Source organism: Bufo bufo, chromosome 2 (assembly GCF_905171765.1).
Source record: "Bufo bufo chromosome 2, aBufBuf1.1, whole genome shotgun sequence".
Classification (NCBI taxonomy): domain Eukaryota; kingdom Metazoa; phylum Chordata; class Amphibia; order Anura; family Bufonidae; genus Bufo; species Bufo bufo.
The window spans coordinates 824,285,733-824,304,035 of NC_053390.1; positions in this window are offsets into that span (position 1 = coordinate 824,285,733).

Below are 18,303 nucleotides of genomic sequence, written 5' to 3' on the forward strand. Positions count from 1 at the left end.
ACGACCTAAAGGACAAAAACCTCCACTTTTACGAATTGCACCTGCTGATGGTCCTTGGTCTACATTACAGATAGACTACATTGGTCCTCTACCTTCAGGTAAACATGGACTCAGGTATGCATTAGTGGTGGTGGATGTATTTTCAAAATGGGTAGAGATCTTACCTGTCAGGAAAGATGATGCTCTGTCTACAGCAAGGGCATTGGTAAATCATGTGTTTTGTACTTGGGGGATCCCAAGAATGATTACCTCTGACAGAGGAAGTCATTTCACAGGAAAAATCATGCAAACTGTTTGTACTATTCTAGGAGTACAACAACAGTTCCATGTAGCGTATCACCCACAATCTGCAGGCATTGTGGAAAGAATGAACCGAACAATTAAGACAAGAATTGCAAAAATGTTATTAGACAAAGGAAATACATGGGTTGATGCAGTACCTTTTGTCCTTATGAGTATAAGAGGAACCGTTTCCTCTACAACACACTATACTCCATTTGAATTAATGACGGGAAGAACAATGCCATTAATATTCCCAAACGAACCATTCTTGTCTACACCTCAAAAAGATGCAATAGCAAGGTCCAGGTGGTTACAGTTATTGCAGGAGAATTTAAGTACAATTCTTCCATATGCTGCATCTAAAATGCAACGCATGATACCACCTCACTCTTCTAAATTTGTAAAAGGTGCTTTTGTAATGATTAAGACCTTCAAGAAGAGTGGACCTTGGGAAAGCAATTGGGAAGGTTCCTTCGAAATAAATGACACTAAGGGAAAAGTAATGATTTTGGTTCAAAGAACACCAAATGCTTCAAAGAATACTCGCAGACAACAAAAACTGTGGGTACATGTTGATCAGTGTAAATTGTATGTACCAAAATAATGATACTGTTTTTCTTCACAGGGAATGAAAATCTTCACGTTATACACAATCCACAACAAACAAGGATGTCTTCGGAAAAGCTGTTTCATGATGGGAATGTCATCGTTGATGATGATATTTACAACTGCTACGTTCACAGAATTCCTTGATGATAAAAAGAATAATCATGACAAATAGACTTCAATCCTTGCACGAAGAAGAAGAGGATTTCGTCTTGAGGATTTTCTGGAAGAACAAATTCAGGACAATTCCAGAGACATTTCCGGAAGTCTTTGTATGGGTTATGGCGTTAACTGTTGTATTGAAATACACTTCAGACATGATACACACATTGAATTACATGCAACAGCAGAACCCAAACCAAAGTTCACACAATTACAAGGAACATTCATACATGATAATAGAACTGGTTTATGGGAATGTACATCAATAGATGTATTATACTGGAGTATTGTGATAAAAGGAAATGAGTCAGCTACATGGTCCGGAGATCTCACAAATGATAAGATAGCATTAGGAAAAGTGGGAAAATCTCGAGAGGGAATTTGGTTTCAAACCCAGAATTATGTAAAAAGAATGTATTCATAAATTTTTCCCATAACAGGAAAAGTTGATGAAAATTGGGTGGAAAATTGGAGATAGTATGAGACATATAGATTTATGGGTAAGTAAGTGGATAGGATGTAATAAGAACACATGTATAGCTACCTCATTGATTCCAGTAGCTGGAAGAGAACAAATGGTAGTTCCAGTAACTGTTTTAGGAGTTCCCGTGAGTGAAACACAGTTGATTTTTTATCAATTGCAATATACGGAATTTGCATATGATGGTACTCATATAGAACAATTGGATCTTTCTTCATGTTTACACTTTGTTTCTAAAATAATCTGTTTACCGGAACAAGATAAGGAGATTTATCATTCTTGTTTCCATAATCAAACTTCTTGCCATGCACGAATTGAGAATGTATACTCAATTCATGATTTGGTAACTCAAGTTGGTCCAAACAAAGTTTGTGTACAAGTGATGTCTGAGAAAGAAAAGGTTGCAGCATTCTTTTCTTCTTGTGTACATCACGAGAATTTAACCAAGGGTTTATATTGTTTGGAAGGAGACTGGAGAGCAATCTCTATGAATTTAGGAAGACTCAATATTTCTTCCATAAATACAACCCAATTAAAAAAAATCCTTCCAATGAAATTTAATCTCACTCAAATTGACAAATTTCCGTGGGATGAGTGGACTAAAGAAATTAAAAAAGATAAAGGTCTTTTAAAAATATTAAGTGAACAAATAAAAGAAGCAGAAATTGCATTTAATCATAAACAAGGACAATTATCAGAAATAGAACATGAATGGAATATCATGTCCGGAACATCTTGGTGGGGAAAATTGAAGAAATCTGTAAATATGTGGTCAAAATCTTCTACACAAACAGCAGTTGAGAATACGTTATCCCATCCTATTATTATTATATTTATTATTATATTTTTGTGTATTATCTATCAAGTTTTTGTTATGTATAGGATCAAGAAAACATATAGTAATATAAAGAAAGAAATTAACAAAGGAGATAACATTTTGAAAGAAATGTTAAAAAGAACTCAGTATACCAATTCTATATGGAATACTGAATCAAAAATGGATCAAACAACCAAGTGCTATAATATGGTCAATGAGTGAATGTGATACGAATGAGATACGAATGATGAGTAATTGTGTTAGATTAGGAGGTTATGATTGAAGATTTATATTTCAAATCATAATCAGGGGGAAATGTAAAATAATAAACTAACATTTTTTATCAGGCTAGGGTTATTTCAAGGACCATGCAAGGGCAGCACTTGTGTTGAAGTGTCAATTTTGACAGGTTGAGACGACAATAGCATTTGGGAAGGTTAGGAATCCTCCTTCTCAGCATATTATTATTAGCTTTACAAATAAGGTATACATAGAAGACCACGATGTAAGGGAATTTACTTGTTAACCATATATGTCTGTTAGAATGTTAAATTTAGGATACAATGTAACTCTATGTAGAGTCAACCTATAAAATGGCTTTGTTTCATGACATAGGCAGAGCATTCTTGCACGGACACCTGTTGCTCTCTACACACACACACACAGATTCACACATACACGTTATTTTGGGGAAATAAGCTTTTTCACTTATTTTAATTGTTTTATTGCTTGCTTGTAACCTTTCAAGACTTATTGCTGTGCTATATTTTTCTCTTTCTAAACTTTGTAACTTTCTTTTTATGAGAATTAAATCCTTCTAATTTTATCTTTCATCACGAACTTTGCACATTTTGTTGGGCTCCTTCTAAAGCATTTCTTGAAAAATAGAGAAATGCAGGACGATATTCTACACCAAGACCGCTTCGATTCAATATATGTTCAATTCATCTTCTATACAGTATTATCTCCAATAGCCCATATAATATTACTCTAGAGAATCACTACATAGAACCATCCTTCAATACCATTCCATTTGAGTTTGATGGAACCTAGAATTATCCTATAAATTAATTTTTTATTTTTTATTTCATATAATGTTTCTAAGTTATCTTTTCTAGTCATAGCTGCAATTGTATACAATTTTGGTTAGTTCACTATGTTGAAGAAGGAGACATGAACTTGCAATATTGCACCTTGTTCACACAAAAACAAAAAAACACAACAAGAATAATACAATAAAACGTGGTGGAAATCAGTATACGCAATGTATATATTGAATAGCAAAAATCGATAGATCTACAAACCATAGAATACCGATTAATATACATTATGGGTAACATTCCACAAGATGATCAATTCTTAATGAAGATTGCGACCTATGTTTTTCTTTTCACCCTGTGGAGATCTGTTTCAGGGTTTTTTGGATACCAATTAAGCAGCATATAAAGGGGATACATTGACACAGACCCTCAGCCACTGAGGAAGAAGCAAGTAGCTTTGAAATGCGTATGGCAGGTTTTCTGTGTCAAAGACCACCAGATTATTTTTCTTAATCCGGATCTATTGAAACTGAGTGAGGCGTAGCAGGTACAAGCAATACTATACAGACTCCGTGCACAGAGTTAAACCTTCCAGGACCTGCAAAGACTTCCAGGACCTGTACCGTCTCCTGTGATCACATGACCGCTGCATGTGATTCGCACACTTGACTACCCACTGGCGTACAGCGAGAAAAAAGCTCCTCCATACTTCGCGGTGCGGACTCCAGACCGCAAGAAAACCTATGGTTGGCGGTAAGAGCCTCAGTGAGGCACCATATTCCCAATAGACACAAGCTAATTTGCAAGTTATACCCAGTCTGCAAGTTTCTACTAAGTCTGCTAATACGGAGACTCACTTGCTAATTATACCTAATCTGCTGATACGGAGATCCATACTATTTATGTGTATACTACACAGGCCATGATATAAGCTGTTTTGAACACTGTCAAATCTTCATCTACCAGTTTTGGCTATGCAGAAATTCTGACAACTGGGTCTTATGCAACATTACTAACTATTTTGTTCTATTTATCTGCAAGTGTGTCTGACCATTTAACACACTGATAAACAGTATTATTTCTTTTTGGACTACTCTATTTAACCCTACTTCATGAAGGAGAAAGATATCAAGTCTCATTTCGATATACTTTTTTTCTATAGGTTGTTCTGTCTAGGCCGCAACGGAGACTCACTGTATATTCTGATCGGTAGCATATTGTATCGGCATCTTGCATTTCTTACAGATCATCCATATGCACATCAGTTTTTTGGGTGGGGGGATTTCTTTAACCATGTTTTTATAAATATTTTCTATTTCAGTTCTTTTAATACCCATGTATTTGATATGTATATGACCAAATAAATGCTTTTATATTCTATTTGGAATTTATCTCTTCCATACCAGAAGGAGGTGTGCCTGCCTTACCTTTTGTTGTTGCACTCTATTTTTGCTGGATTAAGGGTTATCCAGAGAGCAGTGAACCCCCACTATCCAGTCCTTGGTAGTGTGAGCCCTTCCATATCTAGTACTCCAGATGTATTATTATATTTCTGTGTCAGGGGTGCAAAGCTGGTGTATTGCACCCACAAAAATTCATTATAGGTCACCCACAAAACAAGTAGCCAGATTCCTAACACTCTCCCTCGCTTCAGTTGCCTGCTTCCTGTCCCTTCACTACTGAGAGCTGATGGGCGGTGCTACACATGATCCAGCTTGTATAGAGTCTGGGTCACATGATGCACTGGCCAATCACAGCAATGCCATTACTAGGCATGGCTGTGATGGTGTCACACAAAGGGGTAGGGAAGGGTGCACGACTAACTCCACCCACACCTCTGTCCCTGCCTACTTGCACTTACCCGTCCTGGGTAACGGAGAGCAACTAGGCGGCGGTCCCTGACCTGAGCTAGTGCGAGGGGAACACACAAGACAAACAAACACAAAGAAGTCAAACTAGCAATGACTATATCAGGAGATAACCGCGGTACTAGAAAGGTTGCAGAAGCCAAACCAAACAAGCAAAGGGTCAATACCAGGAGAAGCAAACACGACCAGGGAGCAGGCGAAGACAAGTCAAAACACGAACCAGGGGTCAATTCCAGGAGATGCAAACACGACCAGGGAGCAGGCAAAGATGAGTCCAAATACAAACCAGGGGTCAATACAAGGAGATGCAAACACAACCAGGGAGCAGACGAAGACGAAAACGAGAAACGGGCCGGGAGTCAAATACCAATACCAGGAATCTCTCAGGATAGATACACCAAGTAATGGACCTTAATCACAGGCAGCCTGTGGCCAGCAGGCTGCCTGTTTAAATAGTGGAGGAGAGGAGTCATGTGATGTGGCCAGCGCCACATGACTCACTCTCCTTCACACAGCTGAGAGCCGAGTGCCCGAGTGCCCAACTCGGTGCTCAGACTTATTGCCATCACCATGGGAGCAGAGGACGCCGGCCACACTGATGAGGTGTGCGTGGCCAGGTCCTCCCTGCTCCCTGTTGCTCTGGAGACGAGGACGCAGCGTGTCGGCAGCACAGAGGAGAAGCGGCGCAACCCCGGCGTTCTGTAATAGATGGCTTCTAAGTGCCCACAGCTTAAAAGCTTGTTGATTAGCTGCCATGCAGCCTTTCAAAAGCTGGCAAAGTTCAGGTTTGAGTCCGGGCACCCGAACTCGCAAAGTTCGGTAAAGACCCGAACTTTACAGTTCGAGTTTGCTCCACACTAGTCACAAGGTGTTTAAGGAACATTACTGTACGGCTCTTAAGGGACACACTGGGAGTAGATCCACTGCTGACCTCATAATTTGTAGATTCTGGTGGCCGGGGTTGCGTAAGTGTGTTGAGGACTATGTGTTAGCCTGTAGTACCTGTGCATGTGCTATGGTGACACATACTCCCCCTTCTGGATCTCTACTTCCATTGCCCATCCCATCCAAACCATGAACTCACTTATCCATTGATTTTATCACAGAGCTACCTAATTAGTAACATAGTAACATAGTACATAAGGCCGAAAAAAGACATTTGTCCATCCAGTTTGGCCTGTTATCCTGCAAGTTGATCCAGAGGAAGGCAAAAAAAAACTGTGAGGTAGAAGCCAATTTTCCTCACTTTAGGGGAATAAAAAATTCCTTCCCGACTCCAATCAGGCAACCAGAATATCTCCCTGGATCAACGACCCCTCTCTAGTAGCTATAGCCTGTAATATTATTACACTCCAGAAATACATCCAGGCCCCTCCTGAATTCCTTTATTGTACTCACCATCACCACCTCCTCAGGCAGAGAGCTCCATAGTCTCACTGCTCTTACCGTAAAGAATCCTCTTCTATGTTTGTGTACAAACCTTCTTTCCTCCAGACGCAGAGGATGTCCCCTCATCACCGTCCCAGTCCTGGGGATAAATAGATGATGGTAGTGATCTCTGTACTGACCCCTGATATATTTATACATAGTAATTAGATCTCCCCTCAGTCATCTTTTTTCTAACGTGAATAACCCTAATTTTGATAATCTTTCAGGGTACTGTAGTTGCCCCATTCCAGTTATTACTTTAGTTGCCCTCCTTTGGACCCTCTCCAGCTCTGCTATGTCTGCCTTGTTCACTGGAGCCCAGAACTGTACACAGTACTCCATGTGTGGTCTGACTAATGATTTTTAAAGTAGTAGGAATATGTTCTCATCACGGGCATCTATGCCCCTTTTGATGCAACCCATTATCTTATTGGCCTTGGCAGCAGCTGCCTGACACTGTTTTTTGCAGCTTAGTTTGCTGTTTATTCTTCAGGAAAGACAGTTATTTTGGTGGTAGTTGATCGCTTTAGTAAAATGGTGCACTTTATAACGTTGCCGGGCCTACCTAATGCTAAAACACTTGCACAAGTGTTTGTTGACAACGTTGTCAAACTCCATGGCATTCCCTCTGACGTGGTCTCGGATAGTGATCAAATGTTCGCGAACTGCAAGTTTGCGGCAGGCTCCGTTCACTTTAATGGCAGGCGAACCTGAAAAACCTTCAGTTCATATTTGCAGTCACCAAATACTTACTAGAAGCGCACAAGTAGTCCCACAACATAGACAGTGACATACCAAAGGGGGATCAATGGCAAAAATTCCCACAAAAAATATGTATTTTAGTCAGGGACCATTTGCGTTTTAAAGGGAAACTCTCAAAAATGTGCACTGCTGGAGCCTAGAAAAAATTTATTTTAGGCCACGGGAAGGCCCCAAACATTAGGCATTCACCGGACAGAAAACATCAAGTGATTATGTGGCCGGAGGTATATTAGATGGTCAGTGGATAACAATTTTACTGCAGGCATGTGGACTACAGGCCCCAAACATTTGGCATTCACCGGACAGAAAAGAACAAGTGATTATGTGGCTAGAGGTATATTAGACGGTCATTGGATATCAATTTTATTGCAGGCCAGTGGACTACAGGGCCCAAAAATTATTCATTCACCGTACAGAAAAGAACAATTGATAATGTGGCTGGAGGTATATTAGGCGGTGACCGTATAACAATATACTGTTGGCCAGTTAGATTACAGGCCCGAAAAATTATGCATTCAACGTACAGAAAAGATCAAGTCATTATGTGGCAGGAGGTACATTAGGCGGTCACTGTATAACAATTTTACTGTTAGCCAGTTAGATTACAGGCCCCAAAAATTATGCATTCACCGTCATTGTATATCAATTTTACTGCAGGCCAGTGGAGTATAGGCGACAAACATTAGGCATTCACCAGACAGAAAATATCAAGTGATTATGTGGCTGGAGGTATATTAGATGGTCGCTGGATATCAATTTTACTGTAGGCCAGTACAAATACATGTCAAATACATATGTTTAAAAGAACTAAAAATATAAAATTGGATTAAAAACATGGCTAACAAAATCCCCCATCTTGAAAAAAAAAAAAACAATGGTAATAGGTGAAATTCAATTAAACTTGGTCATCACAGGTGTTGAATAGTCATGAGCGGCAGGGGTTATATTCGAATTCACAATATTTCACGAATATATAATAGAATATTCATCGAATATTCGAAAAAATTTTACTCGAAAAAATCGGCAATGTAATGATCGCCTAATATGAGGATATTACGCGATCAATACCGGCGTGGGTCAAAAAGGAATATATAGCACTATATTCGATATAGTGCTATATATTATTTTTTTTAGAATATTTGTCATTTTTTTCTATGTGCCATATATACATTCACTTGCCGCTGAATGTGGCCATAAAGCTCTGGGATGCCCTTCTGGGAGAAATAATTCCTTCTGGGGACTTTCCATTGCGGTGTGCCAATGGCCACAAATTTTCTAAAGGTCTCCGAGTCCACCAGTTTATATGGCAGTAGTTGGCAGGCTAGCAATTCTGACAAGCCAGTGGTCAGCCGTTGGGCAAGAGGATTATCCGACGTCATCAACTATTTACGTTCGAAACATTTGGTCCACGAAAGCCTGCCTTTTGCCAGATGAACGCGACGATGGCACGGTGGAAGGTGGAGAGGAGGACAAATGGGAGGAGAGAGGAGAAGGAGAAGAGGTAGGACGTGGAGGGCCTGGAGTGTGGCTTTGTGGGTTCTGGCAGTGTGGCACCCACTGGGCTCGGTGATGGGAGGCCAGGTGCCAGATGGCAACACTTTTGTCAGCAGCTGACACGTTAAAAAAAGCCCACACTACGGAGCCATGTGTCGGCATCCTGAGAACGCAAGATGTGACCGTGCATGGTGGATGGCTCGCTCCAGATACATTTGCAATCTGCTTTTTGTCTCCTGTGCACTGTGAGTTCTGCCTGCTTCTCCTCCTTCTCCTCCCTATCTGCTGCTCCGTATCTCCCTCTGAACTCCCCTCCTCTTCCTCTCTTGTGGGCATCGACAAGTCATCATCGTCACCCTCACAACCACTGACATTAGAGATCTCGGAGTATTCAGCAACAGTGGGGACCACCTTCCTTGGGGTGATCTGGGTAATGTCGTCAGAATGCTGGGTGGCGGCCTTTGCTATCTCTTCTTCCTCATCCGATGCCAAGAATGGCTGCGCATTAGTAAGGTCTGGGAATGGATGGGAAAATAATTCCTCTGATTCGAGTGGAGAGGCTATGGTGGTGGTGTCTTTGGTGGTGCACACAGCAGAGAGTGAGGAGGGTGCTGATACAGAGGATGAGGAGGGTGCAGAAGCGGAAGGCTGAGTGAGCCACTCAACCAACTCTGGTGCATCCTTTGACGTAATCGCACGCTCCTTCTCCAACTTCCCACTTAGGCTCCGGCCTGGTGCACCTGCTCGACCCCTATCACCCCTGCGGAATGGCCTGCCTCTTCCTCTGCCTGTCATTTTCAAAATGACCCTGTGACAAAGTCCATAGAGAAAAGCAGTATTTGTGGAAGCAGGTATATAGAACAAATTAATGATTATTTGCTGGAAGAAGGTATATCAAACCCCTTAATCAGTTTTGATATATGGGGCAACAGGAATATCACACCAATTGCAATTAGTTGTTACAATAGCGTTTGTCCCTCTGTATAGTTGCGGTATCTCAGCAGAACCGCACACAACTGCTACACAATACAAATGCACTATATAGAAATTATATTATATGTATATCACACCCCTGCCTCCATCAGTTTTTTTGGGGGGCAACTGGTATATCACACCAGTTGCAATAAGTTGTTCCAACAGTGTTTGTCCCTCTGTATAGCTGCAGTATCGCAGCAGAACCGCACACAACAGCTGCACAAAACAAATTCACTATAAAGAAATTATATTATAGATTTATCAGTCCCCTGCCTCCATCAGTTTTTTTGGGGGGCAACTGGTATATCACACCAGTTGCAATAAGTTGTTCCAACAGTGTTTGTCCCTCTGTATAGCTGCGGTATCGCTGCAGAACAGCACACAACTGCTGCACAATACAAATGCACTATATAGAAAGTATATTATAGGTATATCACACCCCTGACTCAATCAGTTTTTGGGGGGCAACTGGTATATCACACCCGTTGCAATTAGTTGTTCCAATAGCGTTTGTTCCTCTGTATAGCTGCGGTATCTCTGCAGAACTGCACACAACTGCTGCACAATACAAAGGCACTATATAGAAATTATATTATAGGTAAATCACACCCCTGCCTCCATCATTTTTTTGGGGGGCAGCTGGTATATCACACCAGTTGCAATTAGCTGTTCCAACAGCGTTTTTTGCTCTGTATATCTGCGATTTCTCAGCAGAACCACACACAACTGCTGCACAATACGAATGCAATATATAGAAAATATATTATAGGTATATCACACCCCTGCCTCAATCAGTTTTTTTGGGCGGCAACTGGTATTTCACACCAGTTGCGTTTAGTGGTTCAAATTGCGCTTGTCCATCTGTATAGCTGTGGTATCGCTGCAGAACCGCACACAACTGCTGCACAATACAAATGCACTATATGAAAAGTATATTATAGGTATATCACACCCCTGCCTTAATCAGTTTTTTTGGGGGCAGCTGGTATATCACACCAGTTGCAATTAGTTGTTCCAATAGCGTTTGTCCCTCTGCATATCTACGGTATCTCAGCAGAACCGCACACAACTGCTGCACAATACAAATGCACTATAAAAAAAAATTATGTTATGGGTATATCACACCCCTGCCTCAATCAGTTTTTTGGGGGGGCAACTGGTATATCACACCAGTTGAAATTAGTTGTTGAAATAGTTCTTGTACCTCTGTATAGCTGCGGTATCTCTGCAGAACTGCACTCAACTGCTGCACAATACAAATGCACTATATAGAAAATATATTATAGGTAAATCACACACCTGCCTCAATCAGTTTTTTTGGGGGCAGCTGGTATATCACACCAGTTGCAATTAGTTGTTCCAACAGCGTGTGTCCCTCTGTATTGCTGGGGTATCGCAGCAGAACCGTACACAACTGATACACAATACAGTGCACTATATAGAAAATATATTATATGTATATCACACCCCTGCCTCAATCAGTTTTTTTGAGGGGCAACTGGTATATCACACCAGTTTCAATTAGTTGTGCAAACAACGTTTGTTGCTCTGTATAGCTTCAATATCTCTGCAGAACCGCACACAAATGCTGCACATCACAAATGCACTATATAGAAATTAAAGTCTAGGTCAGGCATGCGGCCCTCCAGCTGTTGAAAAACTACAGCTTACATCAAGCTTGAACAGCCTACAGCTAGCAGCCAACAGCAGGGCATTGTGGGAGATGTAGTTTTACAACAGCTGGAGGGCTGCAGGTTGAGCATGCCTGGTCTAGGTATATCACACCCCTGCCTGCATCCGTTTTTTTGAGGGGCAACTAGTATATCACACCAGTTGCAATTAGTTGTTTCAATAGCGTTTGTCCCTCTGTATAGCTACGGTATCTCAGCAGAACTGCGCACAACTGCTGCACAATACAAATGCACTATATAGAAATTATATTATAGGTAAATCACACACCTGCCTCAATAAGTTTTTTTGGGGGCAACTGGTATATCACACCAGTTGCGATTAGTTGTTCCAATAGCGTTTGTCCCTCTGTATAGCTGCGGTATCGCTGCAGAACCGCACACAACTGCTGCACAATACAAATGCACTATATGGAAAGTATATTATAAGTATATCACACCCCTGCCTCAATCAGTTTTTTTGGGGGGCAACTGGTATATCACACCAGTTGCAATTAGTTGTTCCAATAGCGTGTGTCCCTCTGTAAAGCTGCGGTATCGCAGCAGAACCGCACACAACTGCTGCACAATACAAATGCACTATATAGAAATTATATTATAGGTATATCACACCGCTGCCTCAATCCGTTTTTTTGGGGGGCAACTGGTATATTACACCACTTACAATTAGTTGTTCCAACAGAGTTTGTCCCTCTGTATAGTTGTGGCATCTCAGCAGAACCGCCCACAACTACTGCACAATACAAATGCACTATAATATACTTTCTATGTTACAAAGTATATTATAAGTATATCACTCCCCTCTATATCACACCTATCGATGGCACACCTATACCAGTCCTTAAAAGGACTTTTGTGGCCCTATTAGCTGGCATTTGGTGTCCCTAACAGTCTGTCCCTGATCCACACAGCAACCTCTCCATACACTGGCAAAAGACTGAATGTAAAATGGTGGCCAGATCAGGATTATTTATAGGGTAGGGGTGTTGTCTATGTGCTGAAACGTCTCAATTGGCTGTCCTGTCTCACTTGATGGATGTGTCATGGGTCAAAGTTCAGCGCTTTGCAAAAAATATGGCGCCGGCGGACATCGCCATATGTTTGCATGTTCGGCGAATCGAGAACGAACAAAGTTCGCCGCAAAATGACAGCCAGGTAAACCGCAAGCCCATCTCTAGTCTCGAATAGTGGGACAGTTTACAGATTCTGTAAGTTGTTCTGTACTCGACTGGGTGTACAACTGTCCTTTTCTTTGGCTTTTCATCCTCAGTCAAACAGACAGATGGAACGCACTAATCAAAGTCTGGAGATGTTTTGTCTCTGAGAACCAGGAGGAGTGTTCTTCGCTTTTGTCTTTGGCAGAGTTTGCCATTAACAATTATAGACAGGGGCATATGGGTTTCACCTGCAGTTTGGCACCTTTTCTGGTTCTGATACTTCTGGTGTCCCTGAGGTGGAACATTTTTCATCATTATTGTCATCTATATGGCAGAAAATTCAAAATAACTTGATGAATATGGGCGTACCTACCAGCAGTGGAGTAGCTAGAAATGACTGAGCCCCACAGCAAATTTTTGAATGGGGCCCCCCTCCCCCAGTAATTTTTTCGCAACCCCTTCCTTTCCTGCCGCCCTCATTCCTGTGGCTAGTAAAGATCACTCTCTCAGACCAGGGCCGGCAGCTGTTTCATCCTTTTTATACGCTGTCTATACTACCACTGTATATAATTTCATTGTGTAATAGTGTTGAGGGGACCCTGACAAAATCTTGTAGTCCTCCTCCTCCTGGATGGGCCCCTTCAGGGTCAGGGCCCCAAAGCAGCCGCTTCCCCTGCTTCCCTTATAGTTACGCCCCAGCCTACCATATAGTCAGACCAGGCAGCTGCTATGCGGCCCGTGAGGAAGTGAGGCCTGCAGTCGAGGATAGGCCCCGCCCTCTAATTGCTCCCGTCTGTCTTCCTAAAGCTAAAGGACCTTTAATGATCTCATCACGGGTCCTGTAAGGGACCTGCACAGTGTAAAATGTAGTTCCCAGGTTAGAACAGTGCATCTTTTAGGACATGTGATGACATAATCTTTAACATCACAGGTCCTGCAGGATCTAGCAAAGGAACTGCACCAAAAATGGTGTATTTCCCAGGTTTGAAAGGTACTTCTGCCAGGACATCATCACAGGTCCTTCAACCACTAATAGCAAGTATCAAAAGTTCACAATCAGCTCTGCATTGATCCATACAGACAGAAATGGAGTAGAAAGAGAAGGTCCTCCACTTTTCTCTTCATTTGCCCCCACCTATGTCCTGTTTTTACTCATTGCTCACATAATACTTCAGACAGTTACAGTGATCACTACCTCATGTACCTCACACACAGTGACCATAATGTATAATGGACCACATATATCTGTACACACTGCATCTATTATACCTAGTATAGGTATGTATGTGTATATATATATATTTATACACACACACACACACACTGCATATATTACACAGTATTATAGATGCAATATGTACAAATATATAGTATTACAACAGTGTACTGATATGTGAGGTACAAGGTATAATAGATGCAGTGTGCACAGATATATAGTATATACAGCAGTGTACTGATACGTGAGGTACAAGGTATAATAGATGCAGTGTGCACAGATATATAGTATATACAGCAGTGTACTGATACGTGAGGTACGAGATATAATAGATGCAGTGTGCACAGATATATAGTATATACAGCAGTGTACTGATATGTGAGGTACAAGGTATAATAGATGCAGTGTGCACAGATAAATAGTATATACAGCAGTGTACTGATACGTGAGGTACGAGATATAATAGATGCAGTGTGTATAGATATATAGTATATACAGCAGTGTACTGATACGTGAGGTACGAGATATAATAGATGCAGTGTGTACAGATATATAGTATATACAGCAGTGTACTGATACTTGAGGTACGAGGTATAATAGATGCAGTGTGTATAGATATATAGTATATACAGCAGTGTACTGATATGTGAGGTACGAGGTATAATAGATGCAGTGTGTACAGATATATAGTATATACAGCAGTGTACTGATACGTGAGGTACGAGATATAATAGATGCAGTGTGTATAGATATATAGTATATACAGCAGTGTACTGATATGTGAGGTACAAGATATAATAGATGCAGTGTGTACAGATATATAGTATATACAGCAGTGTACTGATATGTGAGGTACAAGGTATAATAGATGCAGTGTGTATAGATTTATAGTATATACAGCAGTGTACTGATATGTGAGGTACAAGATATAATAGATGCAGTGTGTACAGATATATAGTATATACAGCAGTGTACTGATATGTGAGGTACGAGGTATAATAGATGCAGTGTGTATAGATTTATAGTATATACAGCAGTGTACTGATACATGAGGTACGAGATATAATAGATGCAGTGTGTTCAGATATATAGTATATACAGCAGTGTACTGATATGTGAGGTACGAGATATAATAGATGCAGTGTGTACAGATATATAGTATATACAGCAGTGTACTGATACATGAGGTACGAGATATAATAGATGCAGTGTGTATAGATATATAGTATATACAGCAGTGTACTGATATGTGAGGTACAAGGTATAATAGATGCAGTGTGTACAGATATATAGTATTTACAGCAGTGTGCTGATACATGAGGTACGAGATATAATAGATGCAGTGTGTATAGATATATAGTATATACAGCAGTGTACTGATACATGAGGTACAAGATATAATAGATGCAGTGTGTACAGATATATAGTATTTACAGCAGTGTGCTGATACATGAGGTACGAGATATAATAGATGCAGTGTGGACAGATATATAGTATATACAGCAGTGTACTGATACGTGAGGTACGAGATATAATAGATGCAGTGTGTATAGATATATAGTATATACAGCAGTGTACTGATATGTGAGGTACAAGGTATAATAGATGCAGTGTGTACAGATATATAGTATATACAGCAGTATACTGATACGTGAGGTACGAGATATAATAGATGCAGTGTGTATAGATATATAGTATATACAGGCGTGTACTGATACGTGAGGTACGAGATATAATAGATGCAGTGTGTACAGATATATAGTATATACAGCAGTATACTGATACGTGAGGTACGAGATATAATAGTTGCAGTGTGTACAGATATATAGTATATACAGCAGTATACTGATACGTGAGGTACGAGATATAATAAATGCAGTGTGTATAGATATATAGTATATACAGCAGTGTACTGATATGTGAGATACAAGATATAATAAATGCAGTGTGTACAGATATATAGTATATACAGCAGTGTACTGATACGTGAGGTACGAGATATAATAGATGCAGTGTGTATAGATATATAGTATATACAGCAGTGTACTGATACGTGAGGTACGAGATATAATAGATGCAGTGTGTATAGATATATAGTATATACAGCAGTGTACTGATATGTGAGGTACGAGGTATAATAGATGCAGTGTGTACAGATATATATTATATACAGCAGTGTACTGATACGTGAGGTACGAGATATAATAGATGCAGTGTGTATAGATATATAGTATATACAGCAGTGTACTGATATGTGAGGTACGAGATATAATAGATGCATGTGTACAGATATATAGTATATACAGCAGTGTACTGATATGTGAGGTACGAGGTATAATATATGCAGTGTGTATAGATTTATAGTATATACAGCAGTGTACTGATACGTGAGGTACGAGATATAATAGATGCAGTGTGTACAGATATATAGTATATACAGCAGTGTACTGATATGTGAGGTACGAGATATAATAGATGCAGTGTGTACAGATATATAGTATATACAGCAGTGTACTGATACATGAGGTACGAGATATAATAGATGCAGTGTGTATAGATATATAGTATATACAGCAGTGTACTGATATGTGAGGTACAAGGTATAATAGATGCAGTGTGTACAGATATATAGTATTTACAGCAGTGTGCTGATACATGAGGTATGAGATATAATAGATGCAGTGTGTATAGATATATAGAATATACAGCAGTGTACTGATACATGAGGTACAAGATATAATAGATGCAGTGTGTACAGATATATAGTATTTACAGCAGTGTGCTGATACATGAGGTACGAGATATAATAGATGCAGTGTGTACAGATATATAGTATATACAGCAGTGTACTGATACGTGAGGTACGAGATATAATAGATGCAGTGTGTATAGATATATAGTATATACAGCAGTGTACTGATATGTGAGGTACAAGGTATAATAGATGCAGTGTGTACAGATGTATAGTATATACAGCAGTATACTGATACGTGAGGTACGAGATATAATAGATTCAGTGTGTATAGATATATAGTATATACAGGCGTGTACTGATACGTGAGGTACGAGATATAATAGATGCAGTGTGTATAGATATATAGTATATACAGGCGTGTACTGATACGTGAGGTACGAGATATAATAGATGCAGTGTGTACAGATATATAGTATATACAGCAGTATACTGATACGTGAGGTACGAGATATAATAGATGCAGTGTGTACAGATATATAGTATATACAGCAGTATACTGATACCTGAGGTACGAGATATAATAAATGCAGTGTGTATAGATATATAGTATATACAGCAGTGTACTGATATGTGAGATACAAGATATAATAAATGCAGTGTGTACAGATATATAGTATATACAGCAGTGTACTGATATGTGAGGTACGAGATATAATAGATGTAGTGTGTATAGATATATAGTATATACAGCAGTGTACTGATATGTGAGGTACGAGGTATAATAGATGCAGTGTATAGATATATAGTATATACAGCAGTGTACTGATACGTGAGGTAAAAGGTATAATAGATGCAGTGTGTACAGATATATATTATATACAGCAGTGTACTGATACGTGAGGTACGAGATATAATAGATGCAGTGTGTATAGATATATAGTATATACAGCAGTGTACTGATATGTGAGGTACGAGATATAATAGATGCAGTGTGTATAGATATATAGTATATACAGCAGTGTACTGATATGTGAGGTACGAGATATAATAGATGCAGTGTGTATAGATATATAGTATATACAGCAGTATACTGATACGTGAGTTACGAGATATAATAGATGCAGTTTGTATAGATATATAGTATATACAGCAGTGTACTGATATGTGAGGTACGAGATATAATAGATGCAGTGTGCACAGATATATAGTATATACAGCAGTGTACTGATACGTGAGGTACAAGGTATAATAGATGCAGTGTGTATAGATATATAGTATATACAGCAGTGTACTGATATGTGAGGTACGAGATATAATAGATGCAGTGTGTATAGATATATAGTATATACAGCAGTGTACTGATATGTGAGGTACGAGATATAATAGATGCAGTGTGTATAGATATATAGTATATACAGCAGTGTACTGATATGTGAGGTACGAGATATAATAGATGTAGTGTGTACAGATATATAGTATATACAGCAGTGTACTGATATGTGAGGTACGAGATATAATAGATGCAGTGTGCACAGATATATAGTATATACAGCAGTGTACTGATATGTGAGGTACAAGGTATAATAGATGCAGTGTGTACAGATATATAGTATATACAGCAGTGTACTGATA